The sequence below is a fragment of the Solanum pennellii genome, chromosome 7 (genome assembly GCF_001406875.1).
Source record: "Solanum pennellii chromosome 7, SPENNV200".
In the NCBI taxonomy this organism is placed as follows: domain Eukaryota; kingdom Viridiplantae; phylum Streptophyta; class Magnoliopsida; order Solanales; family Solanaceae; genus Solanum; species Solanum pennellii.
In genome coordinates, this window is record NC_028643.1 from 23,777,539 (window position 1) to 23,786,635 (window position 9,097).

Genomic DNA, 9,097 nt, shown 5'->3' on the forward strand with positions numbered 1-9,097 from the left:
TGGCCTTTGCTACCATATTGCCTACAATTATGAAGTGTTGTCTTTTATATCTAATATATGACAACACTACAGTCTTTCCCATATACACAATTTATATGCCACAATTTCTAATGAAAATACACCAATATTTTTTTGCAATTAATAATCTCAAGCATTAAATTAACTAACAAGTAATTAAAATTTATAGATTTTCCAAAAACTTCAAAACATAATATGTGTTGTGTACATACGCATACTTCTAAAGCAATATTCTAAATGTGTACACAATAGTTCAAAAAGTTCTCTTACAATAGTTCAATATATTCCACCAATGAATATATTTCACAAAATCAAAAATAATGTATTCAAACTTTTACAATAGTTCAAAAATTCTTCATCATAAACTTAAAATTTGTTCACCTTCATTTCCCTACACAAATCAGATTGTGATGCTTATAGAAGAGACAAGAAGTTCCATATTGCAAAATTTATTGAAGAGGCAAGAAGTCCAAATTGCAGTAGTTTATATTATCATTCTTGGTGATTCAAAATATGTATATATGGTCAAATAATGAGAATTTTAAGTAGTGCTCAAAGAATAAAAAGTGTATATCACTATTAATTAATGGAACAAAAACAACATTCTTGGAACATGGAGTCCTAATGACTTTAATATAGACTTACATATTGTAGAATATTTTTGCTTTCAAAGTAAAAGGAAGTACTGATCTCTTTATTTGCATGCATGCAAAGTTATGAAAGTTAAATAATGAATCCAAAATCGCACTATGATGTAAGTAAATAAGATACTTATTTGTAAAGGGATCTGGAGGAATTTATATTACCTACAAATTTACTTGGATCCATTTAAAAATGCATAAGAGATTTCTTTATGGGATTCTTCTTCCATATGGCAATGTATAGTCGTACTGAACCTTAAGAATAGCCACCAGTGTCTTTAGCCTATAGGAGACAAACGAGTAATACTGCAGCAGCAACCATTATCCTAGCATTGAAGGTAACACAATATTTATACGCTTGTAAAAACTGATAGTCTTTCAAAGATTAAGAGATAAAACAACTTACTTTTACCACAGAACAAAGAGTTAATAAATTGGAAACTATAGATTAAGTGGAAGCCCAAAAATGCAGTAGAAAATAGTCAAGGAAAAACTTGCTAAATTGGGATCAGAACTCAAACATCCTTGTTGGAGTCAAACAGAGCACAGAGGAGTGTAGAATGACCTGTAACGGACGAATATATCTTTTTGTCGAGTAAAAATGGTTATAAAAGAAGATAATAAAAATCCAGGAAGTTTAGATTTAACCTGATGTTGATCTGTCGATCGAAGGCAGCCTGATGTGGATGTGTTAATCGAAGGCAGCCAAAATAGATTGCACATTTCACAATATATCAAAAAGAACATCACAAGGATGATGATTACAAATTTTGTGAAGAAAAAAATGAATAAAAGATCTAACACGTTACAACCAAACAAAGACAACGTTGCGACATAGAGAAATACATACAATCTTAACACTATCTCTATTGTAGTAAAATAGTATATAATGTAACACTAACCTGTTAATCTCTACCAATGAAGTTATAAAGTAATATCATTTTTGTTATTTCATCCTCCCTGAATTGAAATGATTAGTCTGTCCCCATTATCAAGGACAGTTGTACCTACTCATAAACAAGCAAAAAGTTATATTTTTCAGTAACCAGAAGTCCTAAAAATAAGAAAGTTACTTCCTGTAATTATAAAACATAATAATACATCTTAAAAATACAGAAAGAGTCATTCAAAAAGGTAATTAATCAAATTAGGAAACAAACAATTTCAAAATTATCCCGTTGTTGAAGAATATGTAAGGCCACAATTCATATAAATTTGGCACATACAATTTTACTTTTGGATTTTTCTCCAATATCAGATTAGCATATCATGTTCTTTGGAAGAGTATAAACCAAAAGGAGGTTGATATAGTCTAGTTCAGCATATCATCCTTACTTGGAACACCATAAACGAAAAGGAGGTTGATATTGTCTAGCTCAGCATATCATCTTTGTAATTCATTCTTCCTTGTTACAAACAATCGATCCCCACTATCGAGTGATACTGCAAAATTCACCTGAGAAGTTGAAAGGGAACTATTAGTGGCAGGCCCGACTTTCCTAACTACTGAGTGATGGGTGCAAAGGTACCTCAATGTTATGATGCTTTGACTCTTAAGGTCCCGATACATGTGCCACAACATTTTTGGAGAGCCCGAGAAACATAGCCTCTATGAGTAGATTATTATGTATCGATAGCTGATCCTAATGTAATAATTAGGAATAGTACCTTAGGAGGAGAGTTAGTGATGAAATATCTGTTGAAACTGTTTCATTGCATATCTTGTGATATTCTTACCTCATTCTTCTTCGTCTACATCTCTCTCTATGTGTGTTTTTCTCTCAGCTCTCTGGTGTTGCCTATATCTTGTATATGAAAAGATTATCAAGGCTCTTGTGGCGTGCAAAATGTGGTTTCAGTAGAATTTTCTCAACTACTATATAGAAACTGAGGAGAAAGCATCATATTGTAACAAATATGATATTTCTCTTAGTAGGTCCATAATACCTCATATAGCTTTGTACATACAGATGCTCTAAGATAATAAAATTACTAAGTCTTCCTCACTTTTTTACTCTATCCACACGCATTTTAAAAGATAATAAGCTCGTGCGATAATACTAATTCCTAGTAAAGTTAGTACATATTTTGGGAGGTAGAAAAAAATATGTCAAAGAGAACCAAAAAATAGAAATCGATAAAATTTTTAAGCAAGTAGCAACCACCCACATTCACAATATTTTATAGAATTAACTTTCTAAAACATTAAACTAGTCATATCCACACAATATTTTGAATGACGGACTATACAAGTCAATTAATGTTTATTATTGTGATATTGCAGCTATTCAATAGAAAACTCCAAGAATATAAGTAACTCTAGATTAATTAGTTTCATTAACCTTTTGAAATAATTTCTTTGTTTTGCTTGAACCAACAAGGAAAAATCAGTAATGTATACATGAGCAAGTGTTCAACTTCAAGAATCTTAAACCTTGATGTTGTTGTTGTTGAAATAAGCCCAAAAGGTTGGATTCATACTAACATATCTAAGGCAGAAGATAATTCAAACTCTGTTTTTCAAGAATTTTAAACCTCGATTCATATCCTCGGTGGTAGAAAGTAATCTGATGCCTATATTTGTGAGAGGTAGTAAGTACCCATAAAATTAGACGAGGCCCATGCAAACTTGCTCAAACACAACAATTATCAGAACAAATAAAAAAATCTTAAACCTTAATAACCCCTTGTAGAATTTATGCATAATAATACAAAATCATTTCATGAATCCTCTAAAACTTTTATAAGTATCAAATTTTTGCGTTCATTCTGCAACTAAAAAACCCGAAAATAAAGAATTAGATCATTCACATTGACAAAAGTGGGGTAAAAAATAACTTGAGCTTGTTTTTCAAAATATCGGCAACATCTTTAATTCCATAATTGCCTTTTCTACAGAACAACACAAGCAGAACAACTCATATAATCAAAAATCAGTTAGTAAATTTTCATGAGCATGGACTCCAAATGTTGCATAGAAAAAACAGCCATAGCACATGTAGCAAATTGTAGTTACTCATGCACTAATAAAAGTTGCATTTTTCGTTGTCTTGGATTCTTAGGGTGGGGATTCGATTGTATCATGTAATGTATAGGAAATTACTATGATATCAAATTAAACTACGATGAATGAATGAAAAATGCACCATATCGTTACCTGAATCTCCATAAGGATGAGGGAGTAAGAATTGGCAAAAGCAATAGCTCCAAGTGCTTGTAATGGTCTTCAAACTTTTTGCATTTCAGTTATAGTTCAAATTCTAACTCCAGTTAAACATCCTCCAATTTTTGAGTTCTTCAAATAAAAAAGGTACATAAAAGTTAGAAGTTGCAATGTTTGTCGGAACCTCCAAAAATGTTGCAATAGTAGGCTACAAGATGACAATCCTGCTACTTGAGCAATGCCTAAACCTACACCGATCGTCAAGTAAGTGAAAGACATTATATCAACAATGATTGAAAGCCGTCAAATTTGATCAAATTCTGGAATTTATGAAAAGATGGATTTTTATTACTCCAAATATGATGCAATAAGTAACAAAAGAGAATTAAAGCATAACAACAGTACAATCAATCCTACCAAGTTGAGCTACAGAACGCCAAAGATAAAACGCTTGAACCAATAACAACAATTATGATATGAGCACTTCCAGCCCAAACACTCCCTGCACAATTTACAAAAACTAAAAAATCAACAAAAGATTTGGGTTAGAAAAAAAAGAAGATAAATTGGCATGTAAAATACCTGTTAATAGTCAACATTACTTTAGTAAAGCAAGAGAATATTTATATACTTTAACAATGTATGCGAGGATAGGATAGTAGATCATTATTTGGTCAAACTTATCTAATATGTGCTTTAATTTGTTATTATATGAGGTTGACATGAATAGACATTTGGATTTTATTAAAGTAAAGCTCGGATCTAAAAGTTGTCATTTGAACTATTCATAAAACTCTTATAACTTAATAGGTTGAACGAAAAAATTTACAGGCTAGACGTTTATCTGTTGAAGAAACCGTTCACTCACTAAACAAGTAATTCACAATTAAATATGTTAAACACTCAATATTTTGTTTGAGTCTTAAGTAATCAACGTTTTGTGCAGTTTGTACTTTTACTTTGTCATCCATCCCACTACGTCGACATAGACACTTCATCACCTGCACTACCATCCTGTAGTACTACATAAATACAATTGACTCATGAGCTGACAACCTTCGATTACTATCAACTGCTGTTATAGGCCTGCAATACTCAAACACTCAGAACATGCAACATCTTATTCTTATTCATCAACTTACAAACTACACAAGCATATCACTTCAACAAATCTTAACAATGCATATTAGAATGAAGATCATGAAGCATAATGGAGAAGAGAAGACAACACTATGGATGACGAAGGGGTTCCTAAAGCAGTCTCGCTAGAAACATCTTCCCCTTCAAATCAGAGCAGTCCATTAGATATGGAAGTGACAAACTTTAGAGAAGACGTTCAAAGCATTCTTGACTAACCAGTCCAAACCGTATGGATAAGGAAATCACTGATGATAGACATGCCCGGAAATGTAGAAATGAGGTCTTCAAACAAAGTCCAAAATGATGAAATCGAAACTTCTCTAAGTTTATGATTCTAAGACTCACTTTCCCTAAAGAAATATGTGGTGATTTTCGTTCCTAAAATCAATTAAAAAAAGTTTCCACAAATAGAGGAGATATTGTACACTCCTTATAAAGAAAACATAGAGATATCATTATGACCATGAGGGAGCTTGACTTCAAATGAGGAACTATCACTGAACATAAACAAGCTAGAATCTCAAAAATTAACAAAACAAGAAAATGAAGATCCAACACCACACAATAAACCTACATGAAAGAAATGCAAACATTTAAAGGTTGAAACTTTTACCTGATAAAATCCATTTCAACAAAACGTGATGAAGCTTTAGGATATCATCTTCCTTGTTCTGTTTATTAATTTTAAGGAAAATTTAGTCATACGCTCTGAACTCAATTATCCCAGTTTTCAAGCAATTTTTGAACTTTCTCGTTCTCTCCACCATCGTAGTCTCTGGGAATTCTTATGCTTCCACCAGTTCACAAGAAAATTTAGTCAATTGTCTTCACCAGATTCCTGACCCCTCTTTTTCTCTTTTCTTTTCATGGCCACGATAGGTGAAAAATGATAAAATCGTAAAGGATTTCTTCAGGTCGGCCAGAAACAAAGAGAAAATAATGAATGGAGCTAAAAGATCTTCAACTAGAATTTTTGTTTCTCCAAAGTGAAAAATCATACAAGTATTTTGAAATCATTCTTCATTTGATTTGTGAAAAATTATCACTTTGTGTTTTGTATCAACAAATATCTATAAATTTTATAGAAAAACTATATTTACAAAACCCTTGAAAATTTCTTATCTAGGGCAAATATAATTTCATTTAGAGACTTGAAAATATTTTTTCGTTAGTTTACAAAATTTGTTTTTTAACCAAATAAAAATTGGAGGGAGAGTGAATATTTTTGGAGGTTATATAATATTTTAGTGAAAATTATAAGGACACACTTGGTAAGTGTTTTTTTTATAATTATAATAAAAGTAAACTTTAAAAGTTTAGTCATATATATAAATAGGTGAAGTCAATTATATCATGATGTTAAAACACTTATGAAGTGTAGACTATACTATTAAAGAGAACGTTTTACAAGCGTTGCCAATATTACTGTTGTCAAAAGCTGAAAATTAAGGCTACACTTTTAAAGTGTATCCTTAAAAGACATAGCCAACACTTTACAATCTATGTCTTGATTTAGTGTGGCTTTAGGCCTATTATGAACAAATATCCTCTCCCTCGGATTGATGACTTCTTTGATCAACTCCAAGGGGCAAGCTACTTCTCTAAGATTGAGTTGAGATCGGGATATCACCAACTTAGGATGAGAGGTAAGGTTATACTTAAAAAGGCATTTCGGAATTGATATGGTCACTATGAATACTAAGTAATGTCCGTTGGCATCACTAATGCCCCGACAACTTTATGAATACTATGAATAGGGTGTTTAGAAGTTACCTAGATTCATTTGTCATAGTCTTCATTGAAAACCTCTTGGTATACTCGGAAAATGAGGGTGAACACATGGACCATTAGAGGGTGGTGTGACAAGTGCTTAGGGAACAGATTATTTTCCAAGTATAGAAAATGTGAGTTTTTGTTGAGGTCGGTGGTGTTTCTTTGTCATATCATCTCTAGTTAGGGAGTTGAGGTTGATACAAGGAAAATGGAAGCGGTGAAAAAGTGGCCTAAACCATTGACTCCAACATACATTAGGAGTTTCTTGGATCCAACGTGTTATTATCAAAGGTTTGTGGTGTTTTTGTGTCCATTGCATCTCCCTTTACTACTTTGACCCAAAAGAGTAAGAAATTTGAGTGGTCGGAGGCATATAAGAGAATTCCAAGTCTTGAAAGATAGACTTACTGTCACATCCGGGGAGCACCCTTTAGAAGTAACATCAAATTCTTGACCTCTTTGAGGTCTTATACAATCCCATAGTTATCATTCATTGCATTGTCACAGTAAATTTAGCGGAAATTTTAAAACATTCTTAGCACGTTGTATGCTTGATCGTTACTTCATATATATATAAAATATCTTAATACATACTCATACTCTATGTCTCTTTTCCATATTAGACTCAACAACATTAGAGACAGTAGGGACATGACCCTTAAAATATTAGACATAAGTATACAACTCGTAAAACTCTACAGTAAACATATGTAGGAGATCTCTACTTTACCGGAGGGTTCCATGGGCTTTTTTGTATATTATTATGTATCCCGAGTGTGTTTAAGGTGTGTGATTTTACAACATGCAGAAGTAGTATCCGATGCCTCTAGGAAATTTAATTTGCATGGAAAGAATTATCCAACTCATGACCTTGAGTTAGCGGCCATAGTTTTTGCATTATAAATATAGATGAATTACTATTATGGTGTCTATGTGGATGTGTATGCCAACCACAAGAGTCTCCAATATGTGTTTACTTAAAAGGAGTTGAATCTCCATTAAATAGGTGGTTAGAATTGTTGAAAGATTATGACATGAGTGTTCTCTATCACCACGGCAAGGCCAATGTGGTTGCATATTCTCTAAGTGGTATGACCATTTGTAGTTTGTCTAATGTACAAAAAGCCAAGAAAGACTTCGTAAAAAATGTTATAGGTTGTCTAGATTGGGTGTAAGATTGGAAGATTCTCTGAATTGTGTTTTAAGGTCCATCATATGTCCGAGTAATCTTTGGTGGTTGAGGTGAAGTCTAAACAACACCTTGATAAAATTTGACGGAGTTGGAAAAATCGATTCTTGGTAAGTTTAATGAGTTCTTCTCCTTAGGGTAGAATGGTTTCTTGAAATATCAAAGAGGGTTATGTGTTCCCAATTTAGATGGTTTAAGGAACCAGATTCCTGATGAAGCTCATGGGTCCCGTTACTCCATTCATCCGGGTTCGAAAAAGATTTATCATGACCTTAGGGAGGTGTTCTGGTGAGAAGATTTGAAAGGGGACATAGCAGAATTTGTTGCTAGATGAGATTGTTTGTCGGTATGGTATTCCGTTATCCATCATATTGGTTAGAGGTTAACAATTCACATCTAGGTTTTGGAGGTCATTCCAAGAAGAGTTGGGTACCAAGGTGAAGTAAATGATTGATTTTCATCCCCTAATGGATCGTCAAGTAGAGTATACAATTCAAAAACATGAGGATATTCATAGAGCTTGTATAATTAATTTCAAGGGATGTTGGGATAAGTATTTGCCTTTGGTGGAGTTCGCTTACAATAATAGCTACCATTCATGTATTTATATGGCTCCTTATAAAGCCTTGTATTGTAGGAGATGTTGATCTCCAATGGATTGTTTGAAGTGGGTGACTCTTCACTTTTAGGTCCCGATTTTATTTATAAGATTTTGGAGAAGGTTCATATCATAGGGAATCTCTTGAAAACAGCGTATTTCCGTCAAAAGTCTTATGCCGACCATAAGAGAAGGGAATTAGAGTTATAAGAAGGTGATAATGTGTACTTAAAAATTTTGCCTACGAAAGGGGTTGTTAGATTTTGCAATAAAGGGAAGTTGAGTCCTTGTTTCGTGGGTCCTTATGAAATCTTGCAAAGGTTTTGTATGGTTGCCTATGAGTTGAAACTCCCCAGTGAACTACATTTAGTTCATTTGAATTTCCAAATTTCTATGCTTAAGAAGTGTATCAGTGATCTCGAGTCCATTCTTTCTATTGAGTGTTTTTTTGAGAAAGAGAACCTCTCTTATGAGGATCTTCCGGTTCAAATACTTGATAGACAAATAAATAACATAAGTAATAAAGACGTGACTTCTGTAAAGGTGTTATGAAAGAATCACCTATTTGAGGGTGC

General features: G+C 32.9%; 1 long non-coding RNA gene across 5 annotated transcripts; it reads right to left on the minus strand.

The window, feature by feature from the left end:
* Positions 1-235: 235 nt before the first annotated feature.
* On the minus strand, positions 236-6,008 carry LOC114077952. 5 transcript variants are annotated; one of them, XR_003579337.1, is made up of 7 exons: positions 5,576-6,008; positions 4,240-4,324; positions 3,817-3,954; positions 2,397-2,464; positions 1,995-2,302; positions 825-1,666; positions 236-409 (listed from the first exon to the last, which is right to left on the minus strand). It is a non-coding gene; the product is annotated as an uncharacterized LOC114077952 (long non-coding RNA). The 5 variants fall into 5 exon arrangements; XR_003579334.1 differs by having other exon boundaries at positions 1,995-2,464; XR_003579336.1 differs by having other exon boundaries at positions 2,397-3,954.
* Positions 6,009-9,097: the final 3,089 nt, after the last annotated feature.